This window comes from Salmo salar, unplaced genomic scaffold (genome assembly GCF_965601325.2).
Source record: "Salmo salar unplaced genomic scaffold, fSalSal1 ptg000432l, whole genome shotgun sequence".
In the NCBI taxonomy this organism is placed as follows: domain Eukaryota; kingdom Metazoa; phylum Chordata; class Actinopteri; order Salmoniformes; family Salmonidae; genus Salmo; species Salmo salar.
In genome coordinates, this window is record NW_027675387.1 from 371,246 (window position 1) to 387,500 (window position 16,255).

Sequence of the window (16,255 nt, forward strand, 5' to 3'; positions counted from 1 at the left end):
ACAAATAGTAGCACTTACCTGTGTGTGTCAGTTAGGGACAGGAAAACATATTACTATTTACACAGACAGTGCCTATGCATTTAACCTCTCTGGGCTAGGCGGGACGAATTCGTCCCACCTACGTAACAGCCAGTTGAAGCCTGTGGCGCGATTTTCAAAACCTTAAAAATCCTATTACTTCAATTTCTCAAACATATGACTATTTTACAGCTATTTAAAGACAAGACTCTCGTTAATCTAACCACACTGTCCGATTTCAAAAAGGCTTTACAACGAAAGCAAAACATTAGATTATGTCAGCAGAGTACCAAGCCAGAAATAATCAGACACCCATTTTTCAAGCTAGCATATAATGTCACAAAAACCCAGAAGACAGCTAAATGCAGCACTAACCTTTGATGATCTTCATCAGATGACAACCCTAGGACATTATGTTATACAATACATGCATGTTTTGTTCAATCAAGTTCATATTTATATCAAAAACCAGCTTTTTACATTAGCATGTGACGTTCAGAACTAGCATACCCCCCGCAAACTTCCGGGGAATTCGCTAACAATTTACTAAATTACTCACGATAAACGTTCACAAAAAGCATAACAATTATTTTAAGAATTATAGATACAGACCTCCTCTATGCACTCGATATTTAGACACCCGGCAAGTTTAGCACTCACCATAATCATATTTACTATTATAAAAGTTTGATTACCTTTTGTTGTCTTCGTCAGAATGCACTCCCAGGACTGCTACTTCAATAACAAATGTTGGTTTGGTCCAAAATAATCCATCGTTATATCCGAATAGCGGCGTTTTGTTCGTGCGTCCCAGACACTATCTGAAATGGTAAATCAGGGTCACGCGCATGGCGCAATTCGTGACAAAAAAAATCTAAATATTCCATTACTGTACTTCGAAGCATGTCAACCGCTCTTTAAAATCCATTTTTATGCCATTTTTCTCGTAAAAAAGCGATAATATTTCGACCGGGAATGTCCATTTAGCTAAACAGAGGAAAGTAAACAAAGCTTTCGGTCGACGCGGGCACGAACCTGAGTCTCACAGTACTGCAACCAGCCACTTCCCAAACCCGCTACTTTTTTTCAGCCAGAGCCTGCAAAGCCACGATTCAGCTTTTTACCGCCTTCTGAGACCGTATGGCAGCCGTAGGAAGTGTCACGGGACAGCTAAGATCCTCACTCTTCAATAAACAGAGACAAGAAGAACGACACCTTGTCAGACAGGCCACTTCCTGAATGAAACCTTCTCACATTTTTGCCTGCCAAATGAGTTCTGTTATACTCACAGACACCATTCAAACAGTTTTAGAAACTTTAGGGTGTTTTCTATCCATATGTAATAAGTATATGCATATTCTAGTTACTGGGTAGGAGTGGTAACCAGATTAAATCGGGTACGTTTTTTATCCGGCGGTGTAAATACTGCCCCCTAGCCCTAACAGGTTAACACAGTACACATATTTGCAGCCCAATGGAGAAACAGGGGAATGGTAACCACGTCTGGGAAACCTATTACACACGCTCAGTTGATTTTGAATCTATTAGATGCTGTACTTTTGCCAGAAAAGTTAGCTATTTGTAAATGTGAGGCCCACATTAGATTGGACAGATAGTGTCAGTAACAACAACAGAAAAGCAGATGCGGAAACGAAAAAGGCAGGTCTTAAACCGCAGCCGTCGACACAGCAGTTCTTAAAAGAGGAAGTAAACATAGACAAATCTATATTAAAATTGTCAGTCTAGAGCACCAGTGAAAGGGATTTCGAAATGGAAGAAGTTAGGAGCAATTTATATAAGGACGGTATTTGGTATCATGATAAGTTACCAATACTACCTAAGTCATTGTTTAGAGATGCGGCAAGATCGACACATGGGCAGAGCCATGTGTCAACAGGGGGGGATAGTAGAGCATGTTCGGAAACACTTTGTGGCCTATTGGAAAACGAACTACTTAAAAAAATTTTTTTTATAATAGATAAGTATATTAAATGGGAAGAAGTGGTCCCAACTTACTGGGTGGACACGATTAGGGTAGTTGGTTTACTAGGATCTATCTCTTTAAATAATGGATTACATTTTAGCTGATCAGGTAAACCATATAGAATGCCAGAGTTAGGGAGGCCAGAACAGGTAGACATAGAAGTTGAAGATATACTAACAGAACACATGGTTAACCAAACCCGTATGTCCGAAACTTTGTGTCCAACAGGTGAATTACAGGAGAAGATGATTCACTCAATCCAACCAGGAGACTGGGTGTGGATCCAGTCCCTGAGGAGAAAAGAACTGGAAGCAGCCACGGTGGGAGGGCCCATACCAAGTGTTCCTGGTAATAGCCTTCGCGGTGAGAATAGCTGAAAGAGCTACCTGGGTTCATATCACACATTGCGGGAGGGTAAGACACACTGACACTGTCGAACAATCACAGAGTTAGGAGAAGAACCGAATACCAATAAGTTTCGGGGGTTACCTCTCTAACGAAGATTCCCTAACGCGCCCGATCCTCACTGTGTGCGTTCATAGAAGTGAAAGTGTGGGTTGGCCTCTAGCCAGTGATATATTCTCCGGGAGGGGGTGGGGCTTTACAGGGGTACTGGTCAGTCTGAGCTGTCTGATTGTGGGAGCCATATTCCTAATACACCATGAACCACTCGAGAAGGCAGAAAGTGGTAACTTGACCCATAGTGTAGAAGATGAGGAGTTTTTATGGCCTAGGTACAAAAGGTCACTCGATCTGGATAAAAAGGAAGTGAGAGTAGAGTTAGGGAAGGATGTCTCAATAGAGTTCTATGCAGACCAAATGGGGTCCCTAACCTCCTGGCAGTCTTGGACTTGGACTTCATGGGGAAGATATCTGTGTAGATCCCGGTGTAACTCATGGAATCATAGCTCACACAGAGAGAGAAGGCTATGTCAATCCACACACCCAATATAGAAACACATGGAGTATAGTGAAGGCCAGTGATTTTGACTGCAATCCAGAGCAAGGGAAGTATTGCTTGAAGATAGGAATGACCATTAAAAGCATAAAGAAAGAGGATTTAGGGTTATGGTATGTTGGCCTTGACCAGACCATTGTCGACACTGCGGTACCATTCCGAATAGTAGAGGTTAGGACAGGAGATAGTTCTACCACCAGCCAGAATACCAGTAGTACCCCTGATAAAACGGACATTACCCGTGTAGTCATCCAGAGCCAAGGACCGGTGAGGATAGTTCAGACGAAAGATCTTAACCTCTTGGGGCTAGGTGGGACGCTAGCGTGCCACCTGTGGTGCACTCCATCAACAGCAGGTGCATTTCAAGAGCGGCAAATTTGAATCCAAATAAATGTCAAAATTCAAATTTTTCAAAAATACAACTATGTTACACCATTTGAAAGATAAACATCTCCTTAATCTAACCACGTTTTACGATTTCAAAAAGGTTTTACGGCGAAAGCATAAATTTAGAGTATGTTAGGACAGTACATTTACAAGAGTTGTGTGTAATGTTTTGTCAAGTCAAAGACAGGGTCACCAAAACCATAAAACCAGCTAAAATGATACACTAACCTTTTACAATCTCCATCAGATGACACTCCTAGGACATTATGTTAGACAATGCATGCATTTTTAGTTCTATCAAGTTCATATTTATATACAAAAACAGCGTTTTACTATGGCATTGATGTTGAGGAAATCGTTTCCCTCCAATAACCGGCAGTCAAGTCAGCGTCAGAAATTAAATAATTAAAATTAGAAAACATTGTTAAAATATTATATTGTCATTTAAAGAATTATAGATTTACATCTTTTGAACGCAATCAACTTGCCAGATTTAAAAATAACCTTACTGGGAAATCACACTTTGCAATAATCTGAGCACTGTGCCCAGAAAAATACGCGTTGCGATACAGACTAGACGTCATGTTGGGGAGATCTAAAATCGAAAATACTATGTAAATAATCCATTACCTTTGATTCTCTTCATCAGATGTCACTTCCAGGTATCACAGGTCCATAACGAATGTAGTTTTGTTCAAAAAAGCTCATCATTTATGTCCAAAAATCTCCGTCTCGTTAGCACATGATGTAAGCCAGCCGGACTTCTCGTCATGAACGAGGGGAAAAAATATATTTCCGTTCGTTCAAACATGTCAAACGTTGTATAGCATAAATCATTAGGGCCTTTTTTAACCAGAACATGAATAATATTCAAGGTGGACGAATGCATAGCCTTTTATAACGTATTGGAACGAGGGTACCCAACATGAAGTAGCGCGCCAGGTGTCTAATGGGACATCACCGTTCCATGGCTCTTGTTCGGTCAGATCTCCCTCCAGAAGACTCAAAACACTTTGTAAAGGCTGGTGACATCTAGTGGAAGCAATAGGAAGTGCCAAAATATTCCTAAACCCCTGTGTCTTTCAATGGGATAGCTTTAAAGTCAATACAACACATCAGGTATCCACTTCCTGTCAGAAAATGTCTCAGGGTTTTGCCTGCCAAATGAGTTCTGTTATACTCACAGACACCATTCAAACAGTTTTGGAAACTTTAGAGTGTTTTCTATCCATATATAATAAGTATATGCATATTCTAGTTACTGGGTAGGATTAGTAACCAGATTAAATCGGGTACATTTTTTTTATCCAGACGTGCAAATGCTGCCCCCTAGACCCAACAGGTTAAGGAAGTGATTGAGGTGGAGACTTGGTTTGGGGATTCCAACCTATGGCTGGAATGGATTCAGTATACAGCTAGATCAGTAGCTAAAGAAGAAGGTTATGCCTGCGCAACAGCCAAACTTCAGTTGACAACCATCCCCTTTCTACTCGATGGAATTAATTTACCAAGGGGAATGGCCTGTATGGTAAAGCTGTTCATGAAGGCAAGGAAGCCAGACAGTTGCACTGATCTGCATTATCTGTATCCTATGTGCCCATTAGATCCAGACTTCCCCCTTTCACAGTCGCAGGAGGAGACTATTATTGTGTGGCTCGACACAACACACACGGATGGAACGTAGGGGAAGTAAGAACATGCAATAGGACAGAGAATGTTACAACTGACGAGACAATGAGGGACCTGACTGGGTGGTTGAGTTCCGAGGACTTTAGTAAGATAAAAAGGCCGAGAGCGGATGTCTGGTGGTTGTGTGGAGGTATGAAGCTGTGGCCAAAGCTGCCTGCAAATTGGACTGGTATTTGTGCATTGGTACAGTTAGGCATGCCCTTCACCCTTATACAACACAAAGACCTAGTGCCAGGTGAAAGAGGGGAGGAGTGCTCCGTCAGGGTCCTTTGACGATAGAATTTACATTGATAGCATTAGGGTTCCAACGGGGGTGCCTGATGAGTTTAAAGCAAGGAATCAGATATGGGCTGGATTGGAATCAAGTCTTTTTTGGTGGTCGACTCTCAATAAAAATGTGGATTGGATAAATTACATTTATTATAACCAACAGCATTTCATCAACTATACCAGAGAGGAAATTCAAGGGTTAGCAGAACAGACAGCTGCGACCACTTTGATGGTATTGCAGAATAGAATAGCTTTGGATATGCTTTGGATATGCTTCTGGCTGAAAAGGGTGGTGTGTGTGTGTGATGTTCGGATCTGAATGCTGTACTTTCATCCCTGAGAACACAGCTCCAGATGGATCAGTGACCAAGGCCCTGGCCGGTCTAAACAATTTAGCTCAGGAGTTAGCAGAAAATTCCGGGGTGGACACGGCACTCACGGGATGGTTTGATAGTACGTTCGGAAAATGGAAAAAGGTTGTAATCACTGTGTTGTGGGCTGCTTTCACCTGTATGACTGTGTTGATATTATGTGGTTGTTGTTTGGTCCCTTGTGCGAGAGGTCTCATTTCCAGGGCTCTGGAGAGATCGATGACGGAGCAGATGATGAGATACGGACCGATTCCAAGTTCAGACCAGTGGGATGACAAATACCTACCGCCGAGCCTGGTGGAGGATTCATTCAATTACGAGGAGCCCATGTTAGACGAGACCATCTTTAATGTTTAGGAAGACTGTTTCTCTAAATGAAGGTCATAGCAAAAATCCTAATCCGAAGAGTTATGACTGGACATAGGCTTAGAACAGTCATTGATAAGTATGTAATGAAAATACATGTATTCATTTTCTTTGATCTAGTTTGATTTTGTGTGACATTTCTGAATCCTATAAAAATATATGTGTTATAGTGTATGTGAAATATTTCGCCAATAGGGTGGATTGTAATGGAAATAATATGATTAAAGGTTTGACTAAATGATTTCACCCTGAAAAGGTATAACCGAGTGACTATAAGATGAATGTACTAATGTGTGTGGGTCGGAAAAGTTGAAGCTTAATGATTTAGCAATGTAAGCAACCAGACAGCAGACAACTGTCTGGTTGATTATGTAACATGGGGCAGGATATGATAAGCAATGTATGAGATGGAGAAGACTTGTAAATAAGCATTGACAGTGTTAAAGAAGAGGAGGGGCATTTCTAAGGGGTATGACATATGGTATGACCAAATGTCAGGTATAAAAGGCTGTGTACATTGTATGATATTCAGAGCTCTCGTAAATAATCATTCTTACCAATTGTAGGCTGGCTCTCCGTCTGCTTCATTCAACCAGAATCTTACACCCTCTGGGGGGCAGACTGAGTAGTTTAATTGAAGTTCGGTTTATGAACATTGGGAACTGAATTCCCATGACAGAAGGTAGAAACTAGGGCCTGTTGGACCTGCCTTGTTGATAGTGTTGTTAAGAAGGTAGAGCAGGGCTTTATTATGGACAGACTTCTCCCATTCTTAGCTACTGTCGTATCAATATGTTTTGACCATGGCAGTTTACAATCCCGGGTTACTCCAAGCAGTTTAGTCACCTCAACTTGCTCAATTTCCACATTATTCATTACGAGATGAACAGGTGAGCAGTACGCGTCTATGAAATGAGAGCATGAACAGTGTGAGGACCGTTAAAACGTCTTAGGGCTAGGGGGCAGTTTTCGGAAGTTCGGAGAGTCTGGCGAGCCCAAAGTAAAATGCCTGTTAATTAATACCTTTATTTAATTAATACCTTTATTTAACCAGGAAAGGCTCATTGAGATTTAAAATCTCTTTATCAAGAGCGTCCTGTTACTCAGGCCCAGAAGCTATGCATATAATTGGTAGATTTGGAAAGAAAACACTCTGACATTTCCAAAATTGTTAAAATAATGTCTGTGAGTATAACAGAACAGTTATGGCAGGCGAAAACCCGAAGAAAATCCGACCAAAAAATAAATAAAATCACAGGCTCATATTTTGTAAAGCTATTGAAAACTCCTATGTCCGTCACCCAGATTGCAATTCATAATAGCATCCACTAGATGTCAACAGTATTTATTCAAGGTTTTGAGGCTTCTATTTTGAAAAATAAATAAATATTTACACTTTCAGTGAGCTGACTGCTTGGGTCACATCAGTGTTTTTGCGCGCGATGGAGAGGGTGCACACTTACGTATTTGTCATTCCTATTGAACACAGTACTTTCCGTATGAAATATTATAGTTTATTTACATTTTAGACAACCTGAGGATGATATAGACACATTATTTGACTTGTTTGGACGAAATTTACTGGTAGCTTTTAGAACTTCTTTGTCTGCATGTTGAAGGAGTGGATTTCTGAAGTCACGGCGCCTGGGCTCTGGGCCCCAGGGCAAAATTATTGCCCCCCCCCCACTCTGGGACCTATGGTTGCCACCAGTCTGCTTGCCGTTCTCAGTTATCGTCAGGTACTGTATGTGGATGATCAGGGCTTTATTCAGAAAAAGTTTCTTGGGCTACCTTGATTTGCCAAGTGGGCGAGATTTGAATTCCGTGTTTATCTTCATGGACAAACTTGTTGTTCAAACCTACGATGGCTCAGCTTCAAGGGAACGTATCTGCTGTTTGTATTTCCAGCTGAGTCCTCTCCTGTTCCATGATTTAACAAGCGATGACCACTCCACTACCATTGTCAACTACCTCCTCACATGAACTGGAAGCCACGTCTCATGTGGCCCACTCATCCACTGGCACATTGAATGTTTCCTCTCCAAGCACTGTGAGGGAACCCCTGTCAATTTTCTCTCATTACTTTATGTAGAGTCAATCACAAACACAATCACATTATTACACGTCTATGATTTTACTCCTTGCTTGGACTAACTCATTCTTAGCTCTTTTGTCTCACTGTGTAGTGTTTTTGTGTTATTGTCTTCCCAATCCTGTCCTGCACTGGTCAAGCCTCTGAACACCTCAACTCATGCCTCATACCCTCATTCAATCACTGCTGTGATCCCTTCCCAAAATGGTGTAAGTAGCCCTCTCATTCCTATTCCCCATAATATTGTACTATAAGTGTCTTTATTAAATGCTTTAGGTTAAAATAATTACTCTTTGACGATTTTAGAAACACATTTTGACGTCTCTGTGGGTCTCCCATCCTCCTCAACAACAGAAATGTCTAATAACGTCTAATACAATTCATCATTAATAATTCTGCAAGTTTTCTGTGTCCAGAAGCCTGATTCTACTCACTGTGGTTGTGTGGAAGTGTTGAGCTGTATTATTTGGCCTGTGGTCCTGTTGTCCCCAGTCCCAGTGGTGAAGATAATGTCTTAATTGAGCTTCTTGTCTGTGACTGAGATACGTAATCTGCACATTTACTAAAACGTCAGCTCTCATCTCTCCCAATGTTCTCAATGTCAAACCATGAAGGCCGGGTAGTTTTTTTTCATGATTGCAACTCAGGTCATTTTAGTCGGCTGGCCATCGCTACATATTCGTCGTCAGACCCACTGGCTCCAGGTCATTTATAAGTCTATGCTAGGTAAAGCTCCGCCTTAGCTCAGCTCACTGGTCACGATAACAACACCCACCCGTAGCACGCGCTCCAGCAGGTACATCTCACTGTTCATTCCCCAAAGCCAACACCTCCTTTGGCCGCCTTTCCTTCCAGTTCTCTGCTGCCAGTGACTGGAACGAATTGCAAAAATCGCTGAAGGCGGAGACTTATTGCTCCCTCACTAACTTTAAACATCAGCTATCTGAGCAGCTAACCGATCGCTGCAGCTGTACATAGTCCATCTGTAAATAGCCCACCCAATCTACCTACCTCATCCCCATATTGTTTTTATTTACTTTGCTGCTCTTTTGCACACCAGTATCTCTACTTACACATCATCATCTGCTCATCTATCACTCCAGTGTTAATCAGCTAAATTGTCATTACTTTGCTACTACGGCCTATTTATTGCCATACCTCCTCACGCCATTTGCACACACTGTATATAGACTTTCTTTTTTCTGTTGTGTTGACTGTACGCTTGTTTATTCCATGTAACTCTGTGTTGTTGTTTCTGTCACACTGCTTTTCTTTATTCTTGGCCAGGTCGCAGTTGTAAATGAGAACTTATTCTAAACTGGCCTACCTGGTTAAATAAAGGTCAAATAATAAAAATAAAAAGATCCTAGATCATAATGAATCAGATTACATGGACGGGGGGGACCTGATCCTATATCATAATGAATCAGATTACATGGAGAGGGGGGACCTGATCCTAGATCATAGTGAATCAGATTACATGGAGAGGGGGTACCTGATCCTAGATCATAATGAATCAGATTACATGGAGAGGGGGGACCTGATCCTAGATCATAGTGAATCAGATTACATGGAGAGGGGGTACCTGATCCTAGATCATAATGAATCAGATTACATGGAGAGGGGGGACCTGATCCTAGATCATAATGAATCAGATTACATGGAGAGGAGGGGGGACCTGATCCTAGATCATAATGAATCAGATTACATGGAGAGGGGGGACCTGTTCCTAGATCTTAATGAATCAGATTACATGGAGAGGGGGGGACCTGATCCTAGATCATAATGAATCAGATTACATGGAGAGGGGCGACCTGATCTTAGATTATAATGAATCAGATTACATGGAGAGGTGGGACCTGATCCTAGATCATAATGAATCAGATTACATGGAGAGGAGGGACCTGATCCTAGATCATAATGAATCAGATTACATGGAGAGGGGGGACCTGTTCCTAGATCTTAATGAATCAGATTACATGCTGAGGGGGGGACCTGATCCTAGATCATAATGAATCAGATTACATGGAGAGGGGGGACCTGATCCTAGATCATAATGAATCAGATTACATGGAGAGGGGGGACCTGATCCTATATCATAATGAATCAGATTACATGGAGAGCCGGATATATATAATATACCCTACTATTTTTTTATATTTAATATGCCATAAACTATTGTTTTTTTTAACAGTTTCATTAGTTCATTGTAATTAACTTAATCATTATGACACACCCCTCTCTATTGTCATTGGTTGCACTAATTGCACTGTTTGTCTACATAACCTGGTTCAAGTATTGATGACATCACCCTGAAGAAGGCACAGTGATGCTGAAATGTTGGTAAATACCCAATAAATGACTGGGAGTTTATATATGGAGTGTGGGATTGTCTTTATTTTGATAGTTTATAACTCTTATGTATGTGCCATCTTTTTGTGTTTTTCAGGCAGCCTGGGAAAGAACTGAAAAAACTCACTAAAGAGTCAAGACAGAGACACCAGAAAGACCCAAGAAGACTTGGACGCAGCATCAGAGGACAGAGAGGGATGTTCAGAACTCACTCAGTCTGGTCAGTTGGTGAGGGTAGACTTGGAGGCTGCTTATCTGACATGGAGGAAGTCCCCCCTCCTCTCCCCTACCTTCCTATACCCCCTCCTCTCCCCTACCTTCCCTATACCCCCCTCCTCTCCCCTACCTTCCCTATACCCCCTCCTCTCCTCTACCTTCCCTATACCCCCCTCCTCTCCTCTCCCCTACCTTCCCTATACCCCCCTCCTCTCCCCTACCTTCCCTATACCCCCTCCTCTCCCCTACCTTCCCTATACCCCCTCCTCTCCCCTACCTTCCCTATGCCCCCCCTCCTCTCCCCTACCTTCCCTATACCCCCCTCCTCTCCCCTACCTTCCCTATACCCCCTCCTCTCCCCTACCTTCCCTATACCCCCCTCCTCTCCCCTACCTTCCCTATACCCCCTCCTCTCCCCTACCTTCCCTATACCCCCCTCCTCTCCCCTACCTTCCCAATACCCCCTCCTCTCCCCTACCTTCCCTATACCCCTCCTCTCCCCTACCTTCCCTATACCCCCTCCTCTCCCCTACCTTCCCTATACCCCCTCCTCTCCCCTACCTTCCCTATACCCCCCCTCCTCTCCCCTACCTTCCCTATACCCCCACTCCTCTCCCCTACCTTCCCTATACCCCCCTCCTCTCCCCTACCTTCCCTATACCCCCTCCTCTCCCTACCTTCCCTGTACCCCCTCCTCTCCCCTATCTTCCCTTCCCCCCCTCTCCCCTACCTTCCCTTCCCCCCCTCTCCCTTACCTTCCCTATACCCCCCTCCTCTCCCCTACCTTCCTTATACCCCCTCCTCTCCCCTACCTTCCCTATACCTCCCCTCCTCTCCCTACCTTCCCTATACCCCCTCCTCTCCCCTACCTTCCCTATACCCCCTCCTCTCCCCTACCTTCCCTATACCCCCCTCCTCTCCCCTACCTTCCCTATACCCCCTCCTCTCCCCTACCTTCCCTATACCCCCCTCCTCTCCCCTACCTTCCCTATACCCCCTCCTCTCCCCTACCTTCCCTATACCCCCTCCTCTCCCCTACCTTCCCTATACCCCCTCCTCTCCCCTACCTTCCCTATACCCCCCTCCTCTCCCCTACCTTCCCTATACCCCCCTCCTCTCCCCTACCTTCCCTATACCTCCCCTCCTCTCCCTACCTTCCCTATACCCCCTCCTCTCCCCTACCTTCCCTATACCCCCTCCTCTCCCCTACCTTCCCTATACCCCCCTCCTCCCCCTACCTTCCCTATACCCCCCTCCTCTCCCCTACCTTTCCTATACCCCCTCCTCTCCCCTACCTTCCCTATACCCCCCTCCTCCCCCTACCTTCCCTATACCCCCCTCCTCTCCCCTACCTTCCCTATACCCCCTCCTCTCCCCTACCTTCCCTATACCCCCCTCCTCTCCCCTACCTTCCCTATACCCCCCTCCTCTCCCCTACCTTCCCTATACCCCCTCCTCTCCTCTACCTTCCCTATACCCCCTCCTCTCCCCTACCTTCCCTATACCCCCTCCTCTCCCCTACCTTCCCTATACCCCCTCCTCTCCCCTACCTTCCCTATACCCCCCTCCTCTCCCCTACCTTCCCTATACCCCCCTCCTCTCCCCTATCTTCCCTATACCCCCCATTATGTTGGACCATGTTTATTTGTTTGAATCTTGTCTTTGTTTGTGATCAGGTTAGAAGAGAATGACTCCTCAACCCAAGAGGTCCTGGAGCAGCTGTGATCAGGTTAGAAGATAATGACTCCTCAACCCAAGAGGCCCTGGAGCAGCTGTGATCAGGTTAAAAGAGAATGACTCCTCAACCCAAGAGGCCCTGGAGCAGCTGTGATCAGGTTAGAAGAGAATGACTCCTCAACCCAAGAGGCCCTGGAGCAGCTGTGATCAGGTTAGAAGAGAATGACTCCTCAACCCAAGAGGCCCTGGAGCAGCTGTGAGAGAGCATCAGTGTGGAAACATTTGGGGAAATTTAAAGAAAGTTTCCTGGCAAAGAGGATTGACTGTTATGTAAAGGGTCAGAGCCACTGAGTGGACAAAATATTAAGGATACCTTCCTCATACTGAGTTACGCCTGGTCAGTTTGTCATGGAAAGAAAAGGTGTCCTTAATGTTTTGTGTTAATTACATAATAATTATACATTTATGGATTGTTTTATGTTGCCTATTGTTTTCTATTTATTCAACCTGCCATCTACCCACCTGGGGACTGAGGGTTATGAGAGAACCCCCACATCACTAGCTTCTCTTTATTCAACCTGCCATCTACCCACCTGGGGACTGAGGGTTATGAGAGAACCCCCACATCACTAGCTTCTCTTTATTCAACCTGCCATCTACCCACCTGGGGACTGAGGGTTATGAGAAAACCCCCACATCACTAGCTTCTCTTTATTCAACCTGCCATCTGCCCACCTGGGGACTGAGGGTTATGAGAGAACCCCCACATCACTAGCTTCTCTTTATTCAACCTGCCATCTACCCACCTGGGGACTGAGGGTTATGAGAGAACCCCCACATCACTAGCTTCTCTTTATTCAACCTGCCATCTACCCACCTGGGGACTGAGGGTTATGAGAGAACCCCCACATCACTAGCTTGCATGTTCTGCAGCCTTGTAAAGATGAGGGGATGACTGGGAGGCAGGTTGGCATTTATTGTCATGATTCTTGTTCTGGAGGCAAGTTGGCATTTATTGTCATGAATCTTGCCCTGCAGGCAGGTTGGAATTTATTGTCATGAATCTTGCCCTGGAGGCAGTTCAGCAAAGTTTTCCCTAGCTGGCACAGGCACAAAGTAATACAATCCGATTTTAATCCTAACCTCTCTAGGGTAGGTGGCACCAAATCGTCCCACCTACGTAACAGCCAGTGTAATCCCGTGGCGCGTTATTCAAAAACCTCAAAAATGCAAAAACTTCAATTTCTCAAACATATGACTATTTTACACCATTTTAAAGACAAGACTCTCGTTAATCTAACCACACTGTCCGATTTCAAAAAGGCTTTACAACGAAAGCAAAACATTAGATTATGTCAGCAGAGTACCCAGCCAGAAATAATCAGACACCCATTTTTCAAGCTAGCATATAATGTCACATAAACCCAAACCACAGCTAAATGCAGCACTAACCTTTGATGATCTTCATCAGATGACAACCCTAGGACATTATGTTATACAATACATGCATGTTTTGTTCAATCAAGTTCATATTTATATCAAAAACCAGCTTTTTACATTAGCATGTGACTAGCATTCCCACCGAACACTGCCGGTGAATTTACTAAATTACTCACGATGAACGTTCACAAAAAGCATAACAATCATTTTAAGAATTATAGATACAGAACTCCCCTATGCACTCGATATGTCCGATTTTAAAATAGCTTTTCGGTGAAAGCACATTTTGCAATATTCTCAGTAGGTAGCCCGGCATCACAGGGTTAGCTATTTAGACACCCAGCAAGTTTAGCACTCACCAAAGTCAGCTTTACTATAAGAAAAATGTTATTACCTTTGGTGTTCTTCGTCAGAATGCACTCCCAGGACTTCTACTTCAATAACAAATGTTGGTTTGGTTCAAAATAATCCATAGTTATATCCAAACAGTGGCGTTTTGTTCGTGCGTTCAAGACACTATCCGAAAGAGTAAATAAGGGTGACGAGCATGGCGCAATTCGCGACAAAAAAATTCTAAATATTCCATTACCGTACTTCGAAGCATGTCAACCGCTGTTTAAAATCAATTTTTATGCAATTTTTCTCATAAAAAAGCGATAATATTCCGACCGGGAATATGCGTTTAGGTAAACAGACGAAAGAAAATAAAGCATTTGGTCGACTCGGGCGCGCGCCTAAGCCCATAGTACTGATCGGCCACTTGCCAAACGCGATAAAGTGTTTCAGCCAGAGGCTGCCTCGATATCGTTCAGCTTTTTCCCGGGCTCTGAGAGCGTATGGGAGCCGTAGGAAGTGTCACGTTAGAGCAAAGATCCTCAGTCTTCAATAAAAAGAGCCCAGATGAAACACAACTTGTCAGACAGGCCACTTCCTGCATGGAATCTTCTCAGGTTTTGGCCTGCCATTTGAGTTCTGTTATACTCACAGACACCATTCAAACAGTTTTAGAAACTTTAGGGTGTTTTCTATCCAAAGCCAATAATTATATGCATATTCTAGTTACTGGGCAGGAGTAGTAACCAGATTAAATCGGGTACAATTTTTATCCGGCCGTGTCAATACTGCCCCCTAGCCCTAACAGGTTAACCTCAACCCTAACCACACTGCTAATCCTTCCCTTAAATTAAGACCATAAAACAACATTTTCCACAGCCAATTCTGACTTTGCAGCTGACATATCTAGAGGAAATCGCACAGTTCTGCCTCCAGGTCAAGATTCATGACAAACGTCAACATGAGACAGGGAGAAGCAATGTAAAAATCAATAACGAAATTGTTTTCACAATTAACATGCTTTTTCTTGTTTCAAGTATGTTTTATTATGAAAAGTACAATATATCCATATATACTTGTACAACTATGGAGCGTATGTACACATATAATTATACAATTTGTTTTTCCAACATAAAAGACAAGAAATGATCACATTGGTATTTTAACGGTGTTATTGTAAGAGTTTAAATGTTTAAACAGAGGATACATCTAAAACAGGATAAAACAAGTGCAGTATGTTGTGAGAATGTTACTTTAACGTCGACTCATAACGTCACACTATAACTTCATGGGAGTCTTGTGGAAAGACTGCATGTTGTTTTGGGTGGATTGAGTGACGTCTTCATCAACATTTTGCAGAATATTCCGGTAATATTTTCACCTCTTGTCGGCTGCAGACATTCATAAGGAGTTCCAGTAGTTTATTTGTCATTTGCAGGTATTAAAAGTAATACATACATTGTAATTCCTTGTTGGATCTCTGTCACATACAGGACAGTACATACCAGAGGAGGCTGCTGAGGGGAGGACGGCTCATAATAATGTCTGGAACAGAGTGAATGAAATGGAACACATGGAAACCACGTGTTTGATACCATTCCACTTATTCCACTCCAGCCATTACAAGCCTGTCCTCCCCAAATAAGGTCCCACCAACCTCCTGTGGTACAAACACAAACAGTAAAATATATCATAAAAAATGCAAAGTGGTAAAAGATCAGAAAATATTACAAGCCTGTCATGTGTGAGTGTCCCGTGTGTGTTTGTCCAGTGTGTTTGTGTGTGTGTGTGTGTGTTTGTATGTCCAGAGTGTGTGAGTGTCCAGTGTGTGTTTGTCCATTGTGTGTCAGTGTTTATGTGTGTTTGTGTGTGTGTCAGTGTTTGTGTGTGTATGTGTGTGTGTATCCAGTGTGTTTGTCAAGCATGTGTGTGTCAAGCGTGTGTGTGTTTCCAGTGAGTGTGTATGTGTCCAGTGTGTTTTCAGTGTGTTTGTATGTCCGTTTGAGTGTGTGTGTGTGTGTGTGTCCAGTGTGTTTGCCCAGTGTTTGTGTGTATGTGTGTTTGTCCAGTTTGAGTGGGTGGCCAGCATGTGTGTGTGTGCC

At 43.4% G+C, this 16,255-nt stretch overlaps 2 long non-coding RNA genes across 3 annotated transcripts in view; one reads left to right on the top strand and one right to left on the bottom strand.

Moving 5' to 3' along the window:
- Positions 1-4,615: 4,615 nt before the first annotated feature.
- LOC145876113 (uncharacterized) lies at positions 4,616-10,772 on the top strand. 2 transcript variants are annotated; one of them, XR_014391419.1, is made up of 6 exons: positions 4,620-6,057; positions 7,663-7,782; positions 7,952-8,093; positions 8,230-8,344; positions 10,432-10,478; positions 10,585-10,771. It is a non-coding gene; the product is annotated as an uncharacterized LOC145876113 (long non-coding RNA). The 2 variants fall into 2 exon arrangements; XR_014391418.1 differs by having other exon boundaries at positions 4,616-6,057; positions 7,663-8,093; positions 10,585-10,772.
- A 4,402-nt stretch (positions 10,773-15,174) lies between these two features.
- LOC145876114 (uncharacterized) overlaps positions 15,175-16,255 on the bottom strand; it is a 5,653-nt gene continuing 4,572 nt past the window's right edge. The window contains exon 3 of the long non-coding RNA XR_014391420.1: positions 15,175-16,255. This exon is cut by the window's right edge and continues 830 nt beyond it. This is a non-coding gene — a long non-coding RNA (uncharacterized LOC145876114).